Genomic DNA, 23,946 nt, shown 5'->3' with positions numbered 1-23,946 from the left:
GATGTGACCTAATGACGTCATGGGGTGCCTCTTGGAGAAACAGCACACCGTGCGTTTCCCGCTTCTTCGCTCTGGGACTGGGATCGGGTAAGATTTTTCTGTGAGCAAAAGCCAGGCACGCAGAAACGAAGAATCCCGACCAACTAGAAGCTAACAAACAGCGTCTCTGTAATATTGCCGCCAAACTGGCATCATCCTAGAGATTCATTTCAAGTGGATACATCTCGCAAGCTCACCAGCTACAATTCTTAAATTGCGATATGTGCCGTAAAGTAAATTATTAAGAGCTTAATTGGCGAGTTTTCGTTAATTATTTCACTATGTGTTTGAATTTCTCGCGCTTGTAATGTCCGCCTTTTCGAATAATCGACTCAATGACAGTAATTGCGCTATCTGTGACAGGTAATTTTTTTTTTATTCCGAAAAGCTTAAAAACGATCATTCCGTATAGGGCAGTCTACCCCGGCGGTACTTGTATTTGATGCCTATACAGCTATAGCCACACCGTCTACTGTACGGTGTGTCGTCCGGCAGCACGAAGTGATCGCAGCAGACCCTTGGGTTTAACTCGACCAGAGCTGTTGGTGGGGAATGAGAACGCGGTTGCGAATGCTTGATTGGGGCTAACTTTCCACCGAGCATCCAGCAACATTCGAATGCCCAGAAGGAGTTATCCAGGTGAGTCTGAATTTTCCTACGCTGGTAACAAATGTATAAGCGGCCCGAGCGCCATGCTATCGTTCGCAACCTTGCGATCGGATTCTTCGCTCGAGTGAAATAAATCTTTTGTGCCGAGGCGGTAACCCCAGAGCGGCAACGATGTGAAGTGAGCAGTAAGATTGGGGTGAAATTTCTTTCAAATGCATTCCCTTGCTTCAGCCTAACAATACCTCCCACTCCAATTCCATAATCGTAACATGCTTTTAACAGCGCACAATGTTGCTTATGTCAGAAGGGGGGGGGGGGGGGGGGAACGAACAAGCTTGGGCAAATCCAGCCGCAATATATGTAACTTTCATGTACGGTATAGCTTTATATTACCCAATCAGCAGCATTAAGAAAATCATGGGGTTTTGCGTGCCAAAACGACTTTCTAATTATGACGCACGTCGTAGTGGGGACTCCGGAAATTTCGACCACCTGGGTTTTTTTAACGTGCACCTAAATCTAAGTACACGGGTGTTTTCGCATTTCGCCCCCATGGAAATGCGGCTGCCGTGGCCGGGATGCGATCCCGCGACCTCGTGCTCAGCAGCCCAACACCATAGCCACTGAGCAACCACGGCGGGCTGTCAGCAGCATCCCGTCTAAGCCGGGTACTCTTTGTGTATCGAATTAAGCGAAATAAATGCGCCAATGTCGCAAAGTGAGCACTATTGCGAAAGATCTCCACGAACATGTATATCATTATAACAATTCTGAGAAGAGTGCACCTCTTGCACTCTTTTATTTGCAAACGGCGTTTTGTTCTTTGTAAATAAGGGATCCCAAAAAAGAAGCTGTAAATAATGTAGATGTTTGTAACCTAACCCCCTCCACTTTGGCGATTGTGAGCAGACTTGCTAGCCTGGTACGGAAGCGCGCGCAGTAATAACCAAACAAAGACTCTCTGGTTAGCACCACTGAAGATGGCGCATTTTATTCATGTTCGTACTAACTAGTCGTTATGTAAGATTTCGACTTATCATTCAGCATGTTCTTGAAGTTGGTGGCATATACCTTGCGTACGTGTGTGGACGTGCGTGCGCGTGGAGAAGGGGAGGAGGGGCGTGCGTGCAGTAGTTCGGTTTGTTCATGTGTATTACTTGAAGAGGCGGACACTATTTGCATGACAGATCACGATGCTCAGTTCACTGCATAACAAATTTCCACCATTCAACCTTTTAGTATTAAATTTATCAATGAGAAATTATATTGAAGTTAATTTCCACGTCTTCCGAAAATTCACCTGAGAAGGCTGAACGTTGTTTTCTGCCACAGCCTTTTTCAGCGTCTCTATGTTTATTAACCGCCATTTAGTCAGTAGCCACCACTTCTTAATTTTGATGGGGGCGAAATGCGAAAAACGCCCATGTCCCGTGTTTGGGGCACGTTCCACATCCCCTGGTGGTCAAAATTATCTAGAGTCCCCCACTACCGCGTTCCTCATAATCAAGTCGTGGTTTCGGTGCGTAAAACCCCAGAATTCAATTCAATTCCACTTCTTAATTGGTAGTGTCCACGCTCAGATCCTGCTGGTGTCCAAATAAATGCGTTCAAACCATGGAGGAATCACGCGTCTTCTCGCTTTCTTCTTTTGAAAGGGCAAGCAGCACAAGAAAGTGAAACAATGTCTTTCAGTAGGTGATCTGAACTTTTTACATGCTAAGCTGTGCCTCAGTTGCTGTGAAACGTTTCCTTAAAGGTGAGGGCCGTCTCAAAACAGCTGTTGTGAGCGCTGTTCAGTGAGAGCGCGACGCGGCTTCATTATCATTATTTTTTTGTGGCACGCGTTTGAAGCGACTCCTATTCGCCCGTGCTCTTGTCAAGTCAATTGCAGAGCCGAAGCGCGAAAATAAACATCCAAGCGAATAACGAACCAGAACAGAAAATAATCTGGACAGATGGCACAGACGTAGAAATGCGGGTCTGTCATAGGCTGCATAATACGAGGAGAAGACAAGCTATGAAGCGCGAACCCTTGAACACGACTTGGGCGTTCTCGCGAAAAAAGTTCCTTCTTTCTGGGAAGTGTTGAAAGTTTCGTCAGACCGGAGGCATATCGGTGCATTCGAAAGAAGCGCTACTTTTCTGATGGCTTGGAAAGCGCCCAAGAGGCTTCGACGACTGCTTAGGATGTTTGAAAGTTTTCTACCGCGATGTCGTGACAACGTGTCATCAGTGTAAACGGCCTGCCTCGTTGTAGGCGGGAACCGGGCCATGTGCGACAAGCCTGCCGTCATTATGGCTAACCTTGGAGTCCGACATAGAGGTATTGCAGCTCGGAGGCTTTTGTAGCGGGATAGTGCAATTGAAACAATAAAGACGACGTCGACAACGACGACGGCAACAACAACGATAGCAACCTACCAGTGTTGATGGCCGTGGTGACGCTATTTGTGTGAATTGTGTTGTATTGTGTATTAACACGGAAAGCTGGGCGAGTTGGTGATTGAACATATTCCTAGGGGTGGGCTGCGCAACGCGGACGAAAGACAAAGGGAAGTACACGATATAAACGATGCGAGCTTTGTATTGTGTGTAGTCTTTCTTGGTGTTTTCATCTTGTTTCCCTTCCATCTATTCCCCTTTCACCCACCCCCAGAGTAGGGTAGCAAACTGGGCGCTCCTCTGGTTGACCTCCCTGCCTTTCCTGTCCTTGCTCTCTCTCTTTCTTTCATCTTGTTTCAATGTAGCGCAACGCCTATCTGCGCTAGTTAAGGTGACCATGTATTAAAGGGACCGAGAACTGATATTTAGGAACATAGCTCTTATAGCGCAACGAAGAGTTCATCCTCAGAAATGTTTATGCCTGCCGCAGTTAGTTCCACAAACACGTAGAAAATTTTTGAGCAGCAACTTCCAATATAAGCGATCTCTGAAAAGGCTGAAATCTCGATGCCAGCAACACTGAGAAGTCCGAGTGATGCCGAAAGCCCGCCTCGCGAATTGGGAAACCAGAACGATGGGGTGCTTTCGCAGGAGTCAGTACAACTATCGTAAAACCTCCGCGTTCAACCTTTCCAGCCACTTTTGAAAATAAAAAAGGGTTTTGCAATGAATGTACGCTGCTGTACACACCTTTATGACACAAAGACCTGTAAACTAGCACCTAAGTGAGATGTTTCAATGGACGACACCAGCGAAAGTGGCGACTCGGATTTTGGAAGGCCGCCATGACCGCAAGCCTTCACCCGAAAGCTGTGCCATTTTCCTACTTTCAGCAATCGAAGATTTTCCTGCGCGTTGTAACTTAATAGAATAACTTTGCTATAGAAAGAATGTATTGCGTTTCAATATTGCAAAAAGGCCGATGAGCCGCTTACAGTAATATAAAGGTCACGTGATAGGGTATCCTATTTGTTGTCATGTTTTTGTCGCGTGGGGCGCCAAAATTTATTTTTTATGACTGATTGTGGAGAAATAAAAAATATAAATCCTCATTTAATGTGGAGCACACTGCTCGTTTTAGTCAATACGAGACGCAATCTTTCCATCACCGGCGTTATCATGGATTCATTGTCGGAACGGTTGTTTGTCCCTCTATTAACTTTTTAATACAACTAGCATTTTAGGATACGTCATGCGTTTCCCAATACCTATCTATATCTCGAAGGCTTCTTGCCCAAACCCAAGGCTTCAAGGCTGGATAACTACGGGTACGTCTCCTCATCGTCGTGATACCGTAGTGTTCGTTCCATCTCCGTAATTCCACCTTCGTCATCTGACTCTCGTCACGCCTTCGTCATCAAGCCATCGTCGCTATACGGTCATCGTCATCGCATTGTCATCATGCCTTGGTCATCACGCTGTGGCCACACCATCGTCATCATTTCATAAAAAATCATCTAATTGTCGTCATGCCCTCGTCGTCATATCGGTAACCTTCATCGTTTCATTGACGTCATTGTAAAGGTGGTGTTGGTTCCGCGTCCACCGTCTGCGTAGATGCTTGTTGGGTTCTAGCTTCGGTAGGACGTTCGTGCGAGCTGGTGTCGAAAATTTCAGGTGTCTGTTTCTGTGTTGAAGCTAACTGGGACGCAGGATGTATTGCATTTACAACGTCCGTGCATACGGAAGCCCACAACCACCCGCGAAGCCTTCACGCGAACAGCTACATACACTAATAAGCAAACCGATACGCAGCGAGATAAACATACAGACATCGGTGCAGGCCTCGACAAGGAAATTAAGCGTAAAAAGACACCACCTGAAGATTTTTTCGCCCTGGAGGTCTGCCCGAACCAAGCAGAAATGACTACCACGCACTAGGGTAGCACACGCAACAACTCTCGCCCTTTCCTCCAATCCCGCAAACTCGTCGCCAAACAAATTACAGAGTTCACCTAAAAACTTACACTAGGTGCATTAAACAGAGGAAAATCCCAAAAGGTCTCAGAATCAAGGTTAGATGCGCCCTCGGTTCTTTACCTTCCAGGCTATTATTAAAGTGGAATGGTGTCCTAGAAAATGCATCGCTCTCCCTTATTGACATTCTCGAAGAACACTGCAAGGAACAACATATAATAATTTCTGATCAACTCGACAGCATAAAGTTATCTGAACCGGAAAGAAGAGAACTTAAACAATTCGTCCAAACTAAGGAGGAAAAATTACTAGATAAATACCAGCGCAAATATATTAGAGCTGCAGATCCACCCAAAGAAACTAATGTAACCCTGCAGCACGTGGCTCCATCGACAGTCCTACAGGCGAGCATCCAGAGCACTGCAGCAATGTGGGAGACATATCCCAGAGTCTAAGCCCCGAAGAAGTTGATCTCCTGAAACGTGGTCTTCTAACGTTTTGTCCGCCGAACAACGCAGTAAACGAATACGAACTCCACAAAGACATAACAAAGTTTTCACGACGCATGCGCATCAAGGAGTTCTTTTTCGATAGACCAGATGTAGGAAAAGAAGATAGAGACTCTCTTAGATCACCTAGCACGTGGACACCGGAAACCGAACAGCGCCCAGACCTCAATTTATACATAAAACTGATATCAAAGGAAATTCTAGAGTCAACGCGGCATTGCCGGAAACGCAAGAATTTGACTCCCACTCAACACCAAATCCTTAAAGAACTTGCGAAAAGGAATGATACTGTAATAAAACCAGCAGACAAAGGTGGCAGTATCGTAATCTAGCCTATAGAAAAGTACAAGAATGAGGCCTCTCAACAACTGAGCAACCACACCCATTACAGAAAACTCGACTCTAACCCAACTTCAGATTACGTCAATATTGTAATAAACACAATAGCGGAGCTCCTGTCCAGGGAACTATTCACGCAATCTGAATATCGCTTCATGATGCCCAAGAACAAAACAGCAGGCCGCTTTTATCTTCTTCCTATATTACATAAAGTTCCGGTGGAAGAAATATTTACAGCAGAAATCCCGGGTCGGCCTATTGTGTCTAATAACAACAAGCGTTCCCGGATGTACCCAGAGCTACCTATCGCCGAAACAGGAACTTTAAAGACATGTTCGTGCACGGAAAAGTCAGCCAACAGCATTCCCCCGTAATAAATGTATGTTGTCGCCCTATGTGCAAAACCTGAAGGCACCTTCAAAGTGACATTAAAATTAAAAGCACCGCAAATAGTTCAATAGTTCAAATAGTCAAATCTAGCTTTACTTGTACATGTTCGGATGTGATTCATATGCTTGAATGTTCCTTCTGTAAGAAACAATATATCGGTGAAACAGGACAATCAATGAACGTCAGATTAAACGGACACCGCGCGGACACAGCTAAAAAGCTTCCCAAAGCTGTCGCCGAGCATTTCAACCAACCAGGTCATAACTGTGATGAACTTAAGCTCTAAATCTTACAGTCAAATTTCCGTTCTGAACGAGAAAGAAAATACAGAGAATCATACCTTATCCATAAGTTCAAGACATTGCAACCAATAGGCATAAACGTTTCAAAGGGAGCTTTAGAATCTATTCACTATGCTAAATTTCAAGTTATAGGCAACAACACTTAGTTGGATTTCTTGGCGTATCCCCCCCCCCTTTTTTTTCTTCTTTCTTTTCCTTTTTTTTCCTTTCCATTCCTCCCCCTCCCCCCCCCCCCTTTTTTTTTTTTCAGCCGGCGTGTCAGACGCCCTTGACACGCCGGCTAACACGCGTGGGTTAAAAGACCGGGGTGGGGGGTGAGGGGTGGCCCTGACTATGGCCTTGTGCACCGCGTTCCTTTACTCTCAATTCGACACGCTAACACACCTTCCCTCGTTTCCGTACCCTCCCGCCGTACACCCTCTCCCCTTTAGAAGAACCCCACCTATATATACTGTGGCGAGGAAAGCGTGCGTCGCCTTGAAGAAGACAAGTCCACTTGTCGAAACGTTGGCTCCTGCATTCACCTTGTTCACGTTTTGCTCATCGTCTTTTCAACATAAGGCGTTCCATAACAGTGTGCTGAGTCGCTACCTTACCTTCTTTGTGCAGCATACTCATGCCTCATGCTGTGGTGAATATTTTCTCCGGTATGTTTTTGTCCTCAGGCAGCCAACTCGCGTTCGACTAGCAAGGAACTGCCCATTATGTTACCATACAAAGTTTCCCTGGTGATTTCTTTCTTTTCGTATTTGTAGAGGCCATGGTCTTTTTTGTTTCAATCCTTTACATCCCACTTACCCACTCTGTCTCTTGCTTTCTTTTTGACGACTCCGACCACGCTTCCGGAGATATCTCGCCGCGCTTTAATTCACCGCACGCGCTGGATACTTTATACGTTGTATGGGTGTTCTGCCATCGGCTGAAAAAGTATTCGCCAAATGCGTTGCTGACAGTTATGCTCTTGCCTAAACACTTGAGCAAGTAGATAATTGAAATGAATTCGCGGTGATACTAGCATGAGCACGTCGGCCGAGGTATATCCATAATTGAAAGGAATTAATTTGTGTGTACAGAGCAGCATGTAGTGAAGAATGTTAGAACCATCTTGTCTGTAGGTTCCTCCATAACTAAATAAATTCGGCACGCAATAAATGATGCGGTAAAGTGAACTGATTCAGGCAGCATTGCAGTTTAAAAAAAAATGCATGAAAATCAAGTTGAAAAAAAAAACAGAAAACTAATAAATATGGCATCAACAAGTCACAGCGTGTTCATCTTTTTCTGCGATTGCAAAGAGTCGCAATGAACCGCTGTTCCGAAGAGGATATTCGGAATTGGGTTAAATGCAGGGAATCACAAGATCCGAGAGTACGCACCACAAAATGAAAGGTATCAAATAAATACATGCATCCCTGTTTGGTGCAGGTACCGTATTTGTTGGCCGGTATCCAATACGGGTAAATGTGATCTGCCCCATTCGGCTTTAGTTTGGCCTCCCTCAGCATCTTGTGCCTAATGCCATTAGTACCAGGGCATAGCCACAAAAGATGACAAATGTCCGACGTATACGTATAGGTCTATAAACGCCTATGCTAACAGGTACTTACAGGTATCATTAATTTGGATCCAACTAAAGATGTCGAAAGCAGCATGCTTCTGGTTATTCCATCTCGCCTGCATGAAAGATAGGAATAAGCCTAAGAAGTAATAATAGATATCAGTAGTTGCGTTTCTAAATAAACAGGACACTTTGGCATGCGCAAGCACCAAAACATATATTTGCAGACAACAACGAAAGCGAGATGCTGTACAGGAATCCGCAGTGAATATTCTTAACACACTCATGCACTAGAGAAGAAGCATTTTACGACAATAAGAGCTGTCTTTTCATGTCTAGTAACTGGCCTATGGGCCAAATATGGTCCCGAGTGACAATGGGTGGCTGCCCAAAGACCTGGGAGCGGCCATAGGAGCAGCCCAAACCTCCTTGTCCCACCACCGTCTCAAGTTTGTGCTTACGGGGGTTTTGATGGGATTTGAAGGACGTAGGCGCCTTTCCGAAGCACGTCAACCCTGAAGAAAGCCGAGCGCCAGGCCGGGAAAACGCTTGTAACCATGTCCGATGAACCGGTGGGTGCCCGGAGGCAGTGGGAATCGAAACCACGACCTTCGGCAGTCGAGGCGGACACTGTATCACGAAGCCACGGTTCGTAGTTTAGCTGCCTGCTTTGCTGGGCATACCGGGTGCAGTCCAGCAGCGCGTGGACTATGCACTCGTCCACGCAAGTATAGCTACGCAATACTCTTCAATGGACGCGAACAACAAGCAACGTACAGACAAGACACCGTATATTTACTTCCTGATGAGTGTAAGTGCATTCCCGCTGCAGAATGAGCACGAATTAAAAGAATCGCGAGAGACACAACTTTGGGCTTGTCGAGTCCCTCAAGTTGCTGACAAAACACGTGGGTAGGAAGAGCGAAAAGGGGAAGGGGGGGGGGGGGGGGGGGTTAAGGCTTGTATAAGCAAACAATGACTGCTCAGATAAACTTGTTCGATTTCGATTCGCGATTGGAATCGTTGCCGCGAGGAGTTCGAGAGCCGTCTCTGTACATCCGGTGTCGGCGTAAATAACTGCGATGGAAACCGCTTAATTCCACATCATGCCTCTGGGACTTGCCTGTCTGCCCCGCAAGAACGATGGAACTCAATTTCAAGAAGTGGACTTTTCCGGCTGCTTTTTTCGTTGCTTAAGGTGACAGCTGAATACAATTCGGGTGGTATGGTATAGGGTAATAAACGACGAAAAAGAATGGTTTCTCGAGTGATTTACTACCTTCACTCGAGAAACCATTCTTTTTCGTCGTTTATTACCCTATATCATACCACCCAATTTGTACTCAGCTGTCTACCTAAGCAACGGAAAAAGCTGCCGGAAAAGTCCACCTTTTGAAATTGGGTTCCAGTATATCATTTAAGCCATGTACTTCCAACAAGCGACACGTATTTCACGAAGGCCGACACTCGATCGGAATATTTGTTTTTGTTATATAAAAAGTTTTCTGAAGGGTCTTTGGTGATCCGCTGCAATATTTTTCCTGTTCGTTCTTGCTCCTTCCTTCGGCAATTACGTTGCTGGAATTAACAATTGCTGCAATTTTAGTTGATGTTCTTTTACTATATTTGTTTTCGAGCAACTGAGAGCAGCAACATTGTTGCGCTTATTTACTTATAATTGTGCCCTTGACCTGTTCTTAACTGTTTCCTTTTTTATTTTATTTCAGCGTTACCATGAAAGATGTGTTTTCGCATGCTGCGTCATGGACTTTGCTATAACTCTTTGTCAACGGCATTGGGCCTAGAGCAAATTTCGACAGGGGAGAAGTACTTCAGGAAATGACGTCAAGGTACTCTTTCACTTATAAACATACTACAATGAAGAAAAACAACCAGCGAAGAGCCAACATTCTCTAACATATACGCGGAAACATTAAGTTGTCATGCACCGAGAAACTCGTGAACTGCTAAAATCGAATCCTTAGGGTTTCATAAAGGTTTCGACTCGCAGTCGTTAGCTCAAGGCGGAATCTTCACACAGATCGCTCATGTGTTCAGAAGTTTATTAAAACGAAGTAATACTTTGAGAAAGTAGTCTGCTAACCGGTGCGGTGCCTGCACACTGAACTAAGGTTCGCTGAAATTTTAGTCACTGGTGAGGTGTGCACATCGCGCACGTAACGCATACTTGATGCTGAGGCGGGGTCTAGCTCTCTGGATCACTTAACCTGCTTCATGGGGGCCACCTGCAGTAGTGGCCATGGTGTCGGGTATGGCTCTTGCAGTTTAATGTTCAGACAATGTAAGGTCCAAGGTGCAGGGCAGGGAGGGTCACTGACTCATCACCATCATCATCATCAGCCTGGTTACGCCCACTGCAGGGCAAAGGCCTCTCCCATACTTCTCCAACACTGACTGCCTAGAGGGCAAATGCGTGGGCTCTCCCCTCAGCTAGGCCGTTGGAGGGTAGGAAGTTTGTATTGATTGATTGATTGATTGAGTGAGTGAGTGAGTGAGTGAGTGAGTGAGTGAGTGAGTGAGTGAGTGAGTGAGTGAGTGAGTGAGTGAGTGAGTGAGTGAGTGAGTGAGTGAGTGAGTGAGTGCGTGAGTGAGTTTAACGTTCCGAAACAGCACTAGGGCCAAGGGGACACACTATGGTGGAACGCTTCGGATTAATTTCAACTACCTGGGACTTTTTAACGTGTGTTTAAATCTAAGTAGATGGGTATTCACATTTTGCCCGTGCCTAAATAGGGCCACGAGGGCAGGTAACTGACCTCGCGACATTGTGCTCAGTAGCTAACCACCATAGCCACTGCCACCGTGGCTGGTGTCGGAGCGCTTTAGATTCTGTTGTGAAATGGGAAGAGAAAGCATAGCAGGTTTTCGCTCCAGGTGCACTTAACAGCTTGCTATGTAAGGAAAGAAATAACTTCGTCAATGTGAGATGTCACAAATATTTAGGATAATCAGCGAATGAGAAGTGAGAACCGTTCGAAGTGTCAGCCGCAGATACTTTTTTTAAATTTCTTTTTTAAGTTCTCTTCTTCTCCTGGGAGGTCATAATGCACGCTTGAAAGACTCCTCTCCAAAGCAGCGTGCAAGATTGCCTTGGTTAGGGCAAGATCTTCCCATTTTGTGAACGTTTAAGCCGCCATCCTCTATTTCTCGGCCTCTGAAGACGGCACATTAATAGCGTAGACTGTTCCGTGCAAACTTTCCACTCTCAACGGGTGTGTGCATGATGAACCTTATAGAGGAGAAGACCGGTTGTTAAAATTTATAGAGGGCGGCTTTTCACTAATTAGACCTCCCACAGATTTGCAGGTCATTATCGTTACCATAGTCATCTAGATCATCATCATCAACAACAGCAACATATGTAAGCAATTTATTGATTCGGCCTTATCCACCCAAGTCTTGGCCAGTCCTCCCTAGTGGTTATGAGCGACATCGTCAAAGGCTGACAACAGCAATAACTGCGCTCGAAATGTTCTGCGACCGCAGGTACAGGCAGGCTAGTATCGCAGCGTATCCTTACATTTACAGCTTGCTTTACACTATAAACTGCTCCGTATCTACGTTATTAGCGAGCACGAATGGAGACACAAAGCAGCATTTGTTGCTGGTTCACGTAGTTGTGAGCCAGTGGTTTTGTAGTTCAAATACACTGAAGCAGAAATAAACAATCGTCAAAACCAGCAAAATAAAGGAAAACCAACTATAACGTCGTGAGCACCCTACAGGGCCCTGGTTCATAAAAACACCGAAGATGCATAGTCCTTGCTTATGTACCGCGAAGATGGCGCTATTAGCGTGGTTAGGTATCTAGTAGATTGCGCCGCGTCCTCTTCATCGCGTGTGGTGTTGTCTGGATGTGGAAGTATGTTATCATGAGACGAACCGGGTACGTCCATTCCGCGCATAACACCCGTAGCAGCTGCAAGAAGAGGTCAACCGAGCGTTATTATCAGAGTTTACTGTTCACACAATCCCTTTCCACACGTAGCATACCCAGCGATTGGAAGGTGGGGAAGGTCGTTCCGATCTTCAGCTGACGTAACAAAGAATCACCGCTTAATTACTCCCCATCACTTTAACAAGTGCCCTGGCAAAATTATGGGGCATGTCGTGTATACTCGCGTAATGAATTTTGTTGACTGTACAAATTTATTTCATCCTTCTGAACACGGATTCCCTAATAACGATACGTGTGAAGCACAATTAGCTATCTTGATCCATGAACTGCATGTGAACCTTGACTGTAACCTTCAAACTGACGCAATGTTCCTAGATTTTGCGAAAGCCTTGGACAAGGTTCCTTTCAAATGCATTGCTCATTAAGCAGTCTTGGTTAAACTTACATCCTAACATATTGCAGTGGATAAAGGAATTTCTGGCTAACCGCCACCAATTTGCTCACGTTAATTATCAAGCCTCTAGCTCCCTTCCAGTAACACCAGGCCTCTCGCAAAGGTCTCTCCTTGGTCCTCTCCTATTTTGAATATAAACATCCTACCAACGCATGTCCCCTGTAACATCCGTATTTTTGCCGATGACTGTGTTATCTATCGCACAGTTAATACCTCCTCTGATCACCTAGCTTTCCACAGTGACTTATATTGCTTCCAGTATGCTTGTAACCAATTGCTCATGAAACTAAACCCTGATAAATGCGAACTCGTGTCATTTAACCGAAAACGTAATCCAGTCCTGTTAGCTCGCGCGTCACAAACTCGCGCGTCACGACAGCATTAACGATAGCATTAACGTTGCCAAGCGCATGTCACTAAATTCATATCATCTGCTAATAGAATCCTTCGATTCTTAAAACTTCATCTACGTCACGCGCCAACAAATCTAAAATCGCTTACCTACAACTCACTCGTACGCTCTAAGTTGGGATATTCCTTTGTTCCCTAGAGCCTTAACGAAAAATATCTAACAAACTGCCTAGAATCAGTACAAAATCGTGCAACATGATTCATTCATTCATGCTATTCCTATAAACGCCAGTATATTATGGTTAAGAGTCCGGCCTAACAACCCTGGCTTGACGGCGTCGTGGCCTTATATGTACATGTTCCATCAGATTTTTTTTTCTTTACAGCTTACTTCATCATCCACCTTTACATCAGTCCTCCGGCACGCATTTCACTCTGCATTGGTTATCCTCTTCAAGTCGCCTGGCCACTTGCGCAAACTACCATTTTTGCCTCTTCATTCTTTCCACGTTCAGCTTCGGACTGGAATGTCCTTCCACACGACATCAACACAACCACCTGCCCATCCACATTTTTGAACAGTATAACTACCGTAGTTTACAGTGAGCAAACGTGTACTTAGACCTTTCTTCCTTGTATATTTAATTTGCTTTATATCTGTTACACAACCCTTATGCAATATCGCAATTGCTGAGTGACCCCAAAGTACTAAAATGAAGTGAAGATTCAAGAAAGCGCGTAGATAGGGATTTTCCCCCTGGCAATGAGAGCTAGCGATTGCGTCGCATTTGATGACGTGGTCTGTTTTCTCGTCAAACTGGACTAGCGCATTCGATGTCGTGCTTCTCTTTGCCACGTCGTACCGGCGCTGCTTGTTTCTTTTCCTAAATTTGCTAGATTCACCGAAGTAGGTTGCGTAACACTCTTTACAACAGACAGACAGACAGACAGACAGACAGACAGACAGACAGACAGACAGACAGACAGACAGACAGACAGACAGACAGACAGACAGACAGACAGACAGACAGACAAAGAACTTTAATGACAAGGTCCTGAGAAGCTTTGCCCTAGGGCAGAGTTGCGGGCCGCTCCCACGTGGGGACTGGTAGGCCGAGCCTAACCGCCGCATCGTGGGCTCTCTGGACAGCCCAAGTTTGACGTGCATATTCTGAGCTCCGGATGGCAGAGCTCCATTCTTGTTCTGTGATGCGATTGGATCCCTGTACCGAGGGGCATCGCCAGAGCATGTGTGCGAGATTGCTAACAGCCCCACAGTCGGGGCAAGTAGAGCTGAAAGCCTCTGGAGTGATAGTGTGGAAAAGGGCCAGGTTTGGATAGCACATCGTCTGAAGCATGCGTAAAGTGGACGCCAGAGGTCTAGACAGTTTGATGTGAGGGGGAGGATAAGTCCTCCTACCGAGGTGATAGTGCGTAGTAATTTCTCTGAAAGTAGTGAGAATGTGCCGAAACTCGAGAACCCCGGAGTCTGAACTCGATCCTGCTCCCGCGCGGTGGGTTAGTGCGCGCGCTTGGGAGTGGGCGATGTCATTCAGATTGGGAAACGAGTCAAGCTGGGGGTCGAGGTGAGCCGGAAACCACGTGATGGTGTGCGGAGAGATTGTCTTGTTCTTGAGAATCTTGTGAGCTTCCTCAGCGATGGATCCTGAAGCGAAAGCCCTGACCGCCGATCTCCAATCAGTGAAGATTTGTGACCTGCTGTTGTCTAGGAGTGCTATAGCAACTGCGGCCTGCTGCGCTCTGGTTGGTGTTGAGCACTTCAGGGAAGCCGCATTCACTATCTGTCCGTTGTGATCAACGAGGGCAATGGCGAAGTTAGACGACTGTCCATATTGGGCTGCGTCGACAAAACATGCCGAGTAGGGATCGTCCTTGGTACGCTTGAGGTGGGCGAGGGCTCTTGACCTGCGTCTGCCTACGTTGTGTTGAGGATGAACATTACGGGGAAACGGTGCAACTCGTATGTTGTTCCTTTGATTTTCTGAAATTTCATGTTTCCGCTCTTCCATGAGGATAGGGTTGATCCCAAGAACTGCCAGTATCTTCTTTCCAGCCGGGGTACAGGATGGACGGGCCAGTTGGGCTGACTCCTGGGCCTCGATTATCTCGTCCAATGTGTTGTGCACTCCTAGTTGCATAAGGAGGTCCGTGCTCGCCCGTAACGGAATGCCTGGTACTTTTTATTACTTTTTCTGATGAGCGTGTTTAATCGTTTCTTCTCGTAGTTATACCAGTTGTGCATGGCTGCCACATAAACTATATGACTCATGAGGAAGGCGTGGAACAACCTGAGGAGGTTGTCTTCCTTTAAGCCTCCACGCCTATTCGAGACTCTGTTGATGAGTCTCATCATGTTCTCAGTCTTGGCTGTGAGCTTGTTGAGCGTCGTATTGTTACTGCCATTGGATTCGATGAACATGCCAAGGACCCGAATGGTGTCTACTCTGGGGATGGTACAGCCGCTTTTAGTGTGGAGTTTGATGTTTATTTCAGATAACGGTTTCCAGCCTCTAGGTTTGGGACCTCTCCTGACTGGCCTGTAGAGGAGGAGCTCAGACTTGCTCGGGGAGCATCTAAGCCCCGTATTTTCCAGGTACATCTCTGTTTCATCTACAGCCTCCTGTAAGCCTAATTCAACAGCTCCTTCGCTTCCTCCGGTGCACCAGATTGTGATGTCATCAGCGTAGAGCGTATGATTGATCCCTTCTATGTTGGAGAGCCTTTGCGATAATTTCTTCATGGCGATGTTAAAAAGCAGTGGAGAGACTACCGCTCCTTGTGGCGTGCCTCTGGGGCCCAAATTGAAATTGTCGGACCTGAGGTCACGGATTGTGAGCGTGGCCTTGCGATCTCGTAGGAATGAGCTTATGTACCTGTGGAAGGCGTCTCCCAAATTGAGCTCTGAGATGGAGTTCAGAATGTGAGCATGGGATACATTGTCAAAGGCTTTCTCCAGGTCTAAGCCTAGGATGCCTCTGATATCTCTTGTGGTGTTGTCAATGATTTGACATTTGATGAGTTTCATCACGTCCTGCGTTGACAGGGCCGGACAAAAGCCGATCATGTTGTACGGAAACAATCCTTGTTTCTCGATGTGCTTAGAAATTCGTTTGTGTATGACATGTTCCGCTACTTTCCCCACGCAGGACGTGAGGAATTTAATAAAAATAAATAAAAAATAAATAAATAAATAAATAAATAAAAAATATAATAATAATAAAATTCCTCTTTACGAGGAATTTTATAAATAACGCCTAAATAAAGGTCACCCTCGATGGAGTTCTTCTCGCGCACTAGCTAGCCACAAAGCTCTCTGGAGGGAACATGAGCCATACATACCTCATAGTTATCGAAAATCCTGGCCAGTACCTCACTTTTACCCCGCGCAACGCATTTTTTTCTCCTTAGGAGCCTCTTGACGGATAGGTGCTGAGGCCTGACGCTACTGTTGGGTCAGTAGAGTGCGAGGGTAACCCTTACTGCTCAAATCCTGTTTTATATGCATATGTTCAGTTCATTGCGTCGTCCCTTGGGGCTAGAACATATACGGAAGGCCCGGTAGAAAAGTACTGAGGCTACTGACCCCCTGTGTCCGATGGGGTGCGTTGACTAGTGGTCTTAGTGGTCTCGTTGACTAGACGACTTGGATTGTGAGGCACGATATAGTGGGGAACTCGGCGTGAATTTTGCCCACCAGGGGATCATTACTGCGCCCCCGAAACACGAGACACGGGTGTTTTTGTATTTCGCCCCCATTGGGCGTGCTATAAGTACTTAATTACTATATGTACTATAAGGGCGATACGACGATCCCGTGACAACGGCTACTTAAATTTGCTTTCTTCTCTACTCGCCTACTCCATGGAGACGAGATACCCCCCAGCCCATTGGTTTAAAGCTCCTGGAGATACCACGTATACTGTGGATCTCGGAGCTTTAAGCGAAGCTGTGGTGAGCCGGCCAAACGAACCGTTGCGTCTCGACAACGGACGCACAGCTGTATTACGCGACGGACGCTTCCCGAAACCGTCAGCCGATGCGGAGGAGAGACGCGACACAGGGCTAGCACCGACCACAGTCTCGTATCTAAACCTCCAGGCGCCACAAAGCTGCCCCACAACTCAAAGGGTGCCGTAACTCGGTATCCCGATTGCGCGCGCCTTTCTATAGGCGGAAAAGTGCGGCTGCCGATCACCATAAAAAATGAGTGAAGAGAGAGAGAGAGAGAGAAGTGGAATACGATGGGTGAGGAGGTTAACTGGAAGGCAAGCATCCACTTTGCCATTATGCACTGAGAAAAAAGCCAAAGAAAGCAATTTGCTTTAAATGTGTGGTGGTTGAAAACGAGGGATGCATGGTAGCACTTAACTACCGTCATTTTGAACAAGCGAATGAGGCATGAAATTAGTCACAGCTCCTTCTACTCACCAACTTGGTTATTGTAGTGGCTAAAAGGCGTCACGCTGGACATTTTTTATTGCTATCAAGCCCGATCGGGGTCAACTTTCATGGCAGCGATTGGCTTCCTACGGAAGCTTGCGTATATGATTGCGAACCGTTTCGATCCTGATCGAAAATGCGCGGTATGACAGTAGCATCCTTTTCGGGCTGGGCCGGTGATCCCACAAGGCAGGCTGAATATACTTGCATTCGTCCCTCATACAATGCAGGCAAACTATGAAGCCGCTGAAGCATCTTGGCATATGTGCTATTTGAATGAACACACTCCCCGAAAATAGGCTGACGCATATTGTGATGGTGATGCAAAGTGAGAGCAGTCACTCGGAAATGGTCGTAATTATCGCTAGAATAAAAAAGACCACTGAACCTTTTAGCTCACTTACTCTTATGTTATGATGCCACGTTATGTTATGTAAAGAGAATCCTGAGTGAAATCGAGAAAATGCAGATGTTTATGATTTCAATTTATGAAATTTTGATATATGGGAGGAAGCAGAAGTCACTCAAAATTAATATTTTCGTAGCTTGGCGAGACGACTGTTCCCGCTGCAGGAGGCTAACGGCCGTCTACGAGCAAGTAGTTGCGTACGGACATGTCTTGCCTAGAAATGAAGAAATCAAATTCTAGACAAAATCGCAGTATAACAGCCCTTTGCAGGAAAACGAAGTGCCTTGGCAAGCAAGATTCATCCGCTTTTACACAATGTTACGACTCGCATCCGGGATAAACCTTAGTGTCACGCAGTAAAAATGACTGAGAAAGGAAAAACACCAGAAGGAAGGGTGACGTCGGGCACCTAGCCTCGGAAAGCCAACCTCCCCTGAAACGGCCCCTCCCAAACCTTCAAGGCCTATGTGAGCGTTGGCTCTTTAGAAGTAAGTCTTTCAAGGTTGCTGGGCCTCTTAAGGCATCGCTTCGGTCGTGGTAACATTTAGTGACAGACTCGTCTCAAATGCATTCGCCGAAAGAAACATTTCAGAAATTGCGAAAACTGCAAGCGCTTTATATTGCATTGGATATATGAACAGAGACCACCTGTAACCAGGTTCATGCAATACATTAAAATAATTCTTCCGTCACCTGCAGAACTGCTGCAAACTCTTGAATAACCTTCACATATGCCCCCCTCTATTCTCGAGGAAGATGAAGCCTACATGGAGCATGGGATGAGCGAGAAGCGCTCTCTCCGCAGCGCCATCTATTTGGAAGCACGGCATGCGATGTACACGCGGTGGTAACGGGCGGGCCATACGCGAAGACAACTGAGCTCGCCTTTCACTAGTGATGCATCTCTCTTTTCAGCTTTATTTATCTTTATATTTATTGCCCAGTTACTTCAAAAGGACGAAAATCCGTCGTAAAGCACGTGTATCGCGATGCGAACGTTGGTGGTTTGAAGGAAGTACAACGTGGCTCTGCGCACTTTGCACGGGCGTCGAGGCCACCGGGTCTCGAGAAACGCGGTCCGCTTCAAAGCGCTTCGATATGTGCCCGATGGAGAACGCGGCCGGCGTTTATTAGAGGCCAATGGCCGCAGCGCACTGTGGAGAATAAAGTTTATTTTAAAAAATCACCAGAGGGAACCTTGGCACTGCGATCGTTCGGCTGCAATGGAAATGACAGGTAGCACTTGAAATTCTCCAATCTTCGTGTTTGGGGGCATAGTTTACAATACATTTGATGTATCTTTTTCAAATTTCTAAGCGGTCGCGTAGTTATCCAGACATAAGGCAATGACACACTAGACACGCGCAAAATGATTGTGAAATGTTCAATCTTTAATGCAGTAAATTGTTGAACTTACGACAAACTCGTTTGATGCTAGAATGTAAAGTTTAGGCAAATCCATGCACCACCCATCATTCCCGCGATAGATGAACCCCAGTACTTGCAGCTCCAGTATACACGAGCAACAAAATTCTCTCTAGCGATTCTGAGAGGGGAACACTTACTGTCGTCAGGATTCTTGGCTTGAAAGCTGCGGCATGTTAGTGCGTCCTTTTTTTTGTTTGTTTAAGTGCCACGTAAACCAACATTTACAGTTGCTCACGAATGCGAACTTGGCGTGCCACCTGTATGTTTTGAGCACAGCAGTCAAAATCATTAGCCAATCAACGCACAAGTCGATCCATTCTGCGCAGCATGGCAATAGCTCTGGTGAAATTCTTAAAGCTGTCAAGCCGGCTGCCATTCTATACCTTAATATTCACGCCGCACCCCATTCAGCCGCCGCACACTCCTGAAGAATAAACGATCGGCCATTCCTTCTTTTCACTCCTTGACGGTGCAATATCCGCCGCGTCTTCTTGCTCGAGGCGTCGGAAATGGCGCTCTCGAGGCCGATTGAAAAGTTTAAGGGAAAGAATGAGTTTTAACTGCGCTGAAAAAAAATACATGGCCTCGAAGACGTGTTTCGAGCCCAGGCTTTGAAGGACAATGGAACTTCAAAGGTGAACAAAAAGAAATGTAGAAGGGGGAAGACTGCGTGAGGCACGTGCAATTGACTTCAACTGTTTGTGAACCAGAAAAAAAAAATGCAGGCTAGGCTGGAATCCCGAAAAGGGAAATCGGCGTCCGATCCGCGAGACTGCGCACGGAAACTGCGGTTCACTGATGAATTTAGGGCATGAGCTTCCCATACGCGAGTTAAAATACTAAACTTTTTTTTTTTACGAGTATCATTTCCCAAAAAACATTGGTCGTCCAGAGTTAACGGGTTTGTCAGATTTTAAGCTTTTGCAATTGCGCGCAGCATGCCTTATGTTGAAATATCTGTGATGAAAGATTTTTCGGAGCCTGGTGTTCACACGACGAAGAATTCCAAACTTTTTCGCCCACTCTTCACAGAGCGTGGAGTCAGTATTCTGCTCTATAATGTTCGAGAAGAACCACGCAAATTTATATGTAACGCTATGCTTATGTAGCATCTTGGAAGGATGGGTCTTAATGTGGTAGCATTGAAAGCCTTACCCTCGTGGATGCCTTTTACGAGAGCTCCCTTGTGCGGACTTGAACCATATGCGCAGGAATTGTTTGGCACCGGAACTCTAAATGAGAACAAATTTTGAGAACAAAAAAGAAAAGTTTACCTAGAGACATTGCGCCGTGTATAGTGTTTCTACACGATACTGTTAACTCTTTAGTGGCAAGGAACAGACAGGCTTTCCAACAAGAAGGAATCTTACTACCAGAGAAACTTAATATTCTCCTTAACAAAGAAATTCTTTATAGGCCCAACTTGTTCCCAAATACGCATTCAAACCTTCAAATGACAAGGATAGCGGCGAGCTCAGTCGTCGGTCACCCAATCATAAACTCGCGGCTCACCGTGAGTTTAACATTCTGTATGCTTGATATTATGTATGCGTCACCACAAAAGTAAAGCAAATAAACAGAGAGAGACATAGAGATGGAAAAGCGCCATATTTGTCTCACCTAAAGCATTGATGAGTTAGTCGCACTCCGAAAGGCTGGTCGTCACTTCCTGGTACAACTACCTCCGAATTTTCCCACTCTACTGCGGCATTGTGGTGCTGCCTCTGGCTCTAGACATAGAGAGCAAAGGTGGGGGGGGGGGGGGGGGGAGGCGGCAAGGAGGATGGCTTGCGGCAGTTATAGGTTCACACCTCCCACACTGGAACAGGTGGCATTCCAACTATTATGAACAACATTTGTTCACTATTAAGTTGGAAAAATTACAGATGAGGCAGCCTAGCTGTGTAACCAATGGTATAGCTCGCCCAACTGACGTCAGGCGCGCTAGCGACGTAGCCTGCAAAGCGACGGCTGAAAACTCCGGGGAGCGGCGCCACTGCGATCGACAGCGATGCACACTATTAAAACCATATCACAAATTACACGGATTAAGCGAACCTACCCTAACGAATCAGTACTTCTGCACAATATCGTCAATATCGCTTTAGGGTCCCTTGAAACCGGCTGGACTTTGAACGAAGCTAACAGGGCTATGGCCGTACGCCTGTCTGGCGCAGAAGGCAACGAAGGCATTACGGCAGTGCCTCGAGTCGTCAGGTGTCTGCTAACGTGTACAGAGACTTGCGGCGCGTAGAAGTGCGCGCAACTAGTGCTCTTTCTCTCTTCTTTCCCCTTGATCTACCTTTCCCAGTACAGTGGTACATACTGGGCGTGCATCCAGTTAACCTTGCTGCCTTTCCTCTCTTTTTTTTTCTCTCTCTCTCTTTCTCTGGAAACTCAGAACTGAAGTGTAGCCGTTTCGCGGAATCCCTGTTGAACCATCGGGGAATTCAGTCTCTCAGTAATCCATACGATAGATTTGCACAATGGGCTCAGTGAATGCTATTGTCCTTGCTCTGACAAGTGAGAGCAATACGAATGACTATGATACGCCACGAAGGGTACGAATGAGAACGATAAACATTGTGATAATAGTCGCTAAGCACGAACAGCAGCAATACCTACATCAGTCACTGTTTGCGTCGCGCCTTTCTTGCTGCGTCACGTTATTCTGTACGCCATGACGCACTTAACGTGACTATTGAAGACCGCGGTAGGCAGTTGGTCGTACGTTGGTAGTAGCCACTGCGCGAATGCACCTGGATTATACGCATAATTGCTAATTGTTGTCGCAACAATACTAAAAAAATAAGAGACATCTAAAAGAGTAGTCCATAACTTAGCGCCGCTAATTTTCGAAGTGTGCGACCGCATACTTTGAATGTGATGACTGTGATGTCCCAACATCAGCATACGCGCGTGGCACAGGCGACCTGGCGCTCTCAATTATCATTAGTAACGTTTCTGTGTCTCATATCATCAGCCAACTTGCGATTTCGTGCACGTTGTGACGCGCTCGCGTACGCTCAACGCACCTCGAGTTAGGTATGTCCTAAATCGGTGATGTCTGCCCCTATCTAATTTATTTTATTTCTACATACTGCAGCCCCGTAGGAGGGTTATTGCAGGAGTGGGTAAAAACAGTGTTAACAAAAAAATAAAGTGATATCAACACTGACTCTTACAGCAATTCTAAGACAGTCAAAGAACTGGAAAATCGCATTTATCGAATCTTAAAAGGAACGAAACAGCAATATGCATAGCCATAAAGTGTAAACTAAACATAATTTAAGTAGTTACACATACTGGTTTTCATAGAGAGCCCTTTCGAATTCGCTTATCGGGAGTGAACGAATGCAGCCAGGTAAGGAATTCCATACTGCTATTGAACGGGGAGATAAGCTGTACTTGAACGTATTTGTACGGGCACGAAAGGGTTAAGATTGAGCTCGCGGAAGTTACGGGTGCAGGAAGGCTAGGCAAAAGATATGCAAGCTGTGTTTGAAATGTGATAGGACTTGTTAATTGCGGTGTGCGAAAATTTTAATGATTCCACATCACGACGTACTGTAAGTAATGTTAGTTTCAGTGCAAGGAGGACAGACGAGGGCGAAAAATAGCGGTCATACCGGTGAAAAATGAAATGGATGGCATTTTTCTGAACTGCTTCTAGTTTGATTAGGTTGTTTTGGTTATGGAGTGACCAGACTGTTGCATCAGAATCGATAACGGGGCGAGCAAACGTTTTATACATTAAGAGTTTAATTGCCTGCGGAGCCTTTTGCATAGTACGACGTAGGTAACCAAGTTGTTTTACGGCCTTTGAACATGTTTGGTCAACGTGTGCAGTCCATGAGAGATTGTCAGTAAATGTTACGCATTTGTATTGTCGAACACTGGTTAAAAGTGACTCATTCAAGGAATGTGTCGCAATTACAGGTGCTGCTCTTTTCGTGAATCACAAAACAACCGTTATTTTAAAGTTAATGTTCATTTTCATTTTTCGCACCAAGCACCGAAAGAGACAAATGAATTGTTCAGTCGCTTATAACTAATCGCAGAGCCAATTACGTCGTATAAGACGCAATCATCAGCATAAAGTTGAATGCAGGAGGAAACATTTATTGGAAGGTCATTCACATAAATTAAGAACAATAAAGGACCCAGGACGGATCCTTGAGCAACCCCGGAGCCAACTTCAAGTATGGATGACCTTGCAGAACTAAAGTCGACGTATTGGGATCGCTTAGAAAGGAAACTTGAAATTCAATCGACCAGACAGGAATTTTTTAGTATCGCATTTAATTTTTGCAAGAGGTGAGAATGAAGTAATGAATCGAAAGCTTTAGAAAAATCAACGAAGATAGCGTGAATCTGTTTACCGAGATCCATTTGATAAGCAATGTCATGGGTGAAGTCGGTTAACTGCGTGATAGTACTGAAACCACGTCTAAATCCATGCTGAACATTAGTTAAAATGTTGTTCGACTCAAGAAAATCTATTATGTGTTTGTAAATAATGTGTTCTAGCATAGTTAACGATTGGGAAGTTAAAGAAATTGGTCCGTAATTGGTTACGTCTGTCTTGCTACCTGTTTTATACAAGGGTATTACTCTTGCAAGTTTCCATGATGAAGTAACGATTCATGTTTCTAGAGACTTATTGAATATAATTTCAAGATAGCGTGATGTCCATTGTGAATAGCGAAGTGAAAACGAATTCGGAATACCATCTGAGCCACTAGACTTTTTTGTGTCTAAATTTAACATCAAATTAAGAACGTCAATAACATCAACTGAAATGTCGGAAATCGAAAAA

The 23,946-nt window shown here is 45.6% G+C and overlaps 1 long non-coding RNA gene across 1 annotated transcript in view; it reads right to left on the bottom strand.

The window, feature by feature from the left end:
• The window catches only part of LOC140216339 (uncharacterized), a 47,580-nt gene extending 26,713 nt beyond the window's left edge, over positions 1–20,867 (bottom strand). Inside the window, exons 1-3 of the long non-coding RNA XR_011892984.1 lie at positions 20,748–20,867; positions 20,283–20,359; positions 8,155–8,221 (exon numbers count right to left, since the gene is read on the bottom strand). This is a non-coding gene — a long non-coding RNA (uncharacterized lncRNA). The remainder of the gene's footprint in view (positions 1–8,154; positions 8,222–20,282; positions 20,360–20,747) is intronic.
• Positions 20,868–23,946: the final 3,079 nt, after the last annotated feature.

This window comes from Dermacentor andersoni, chromosome 3, assembly GCF_023375885.2.
Source record: "Dermacentor andersoni chromosome 3, qqDerAnde1_hic_scaffold, whole genome shotgun sequence".
NCBI lineage: Eukaryota > Metazoa > Arthropoda > Arachnida > Ixodida > Ixodidae > Dermacentor > Dermacentor andersoni.
This window is presented reverse-complemented; position numbering and strand designations above follow the sequence as displayed.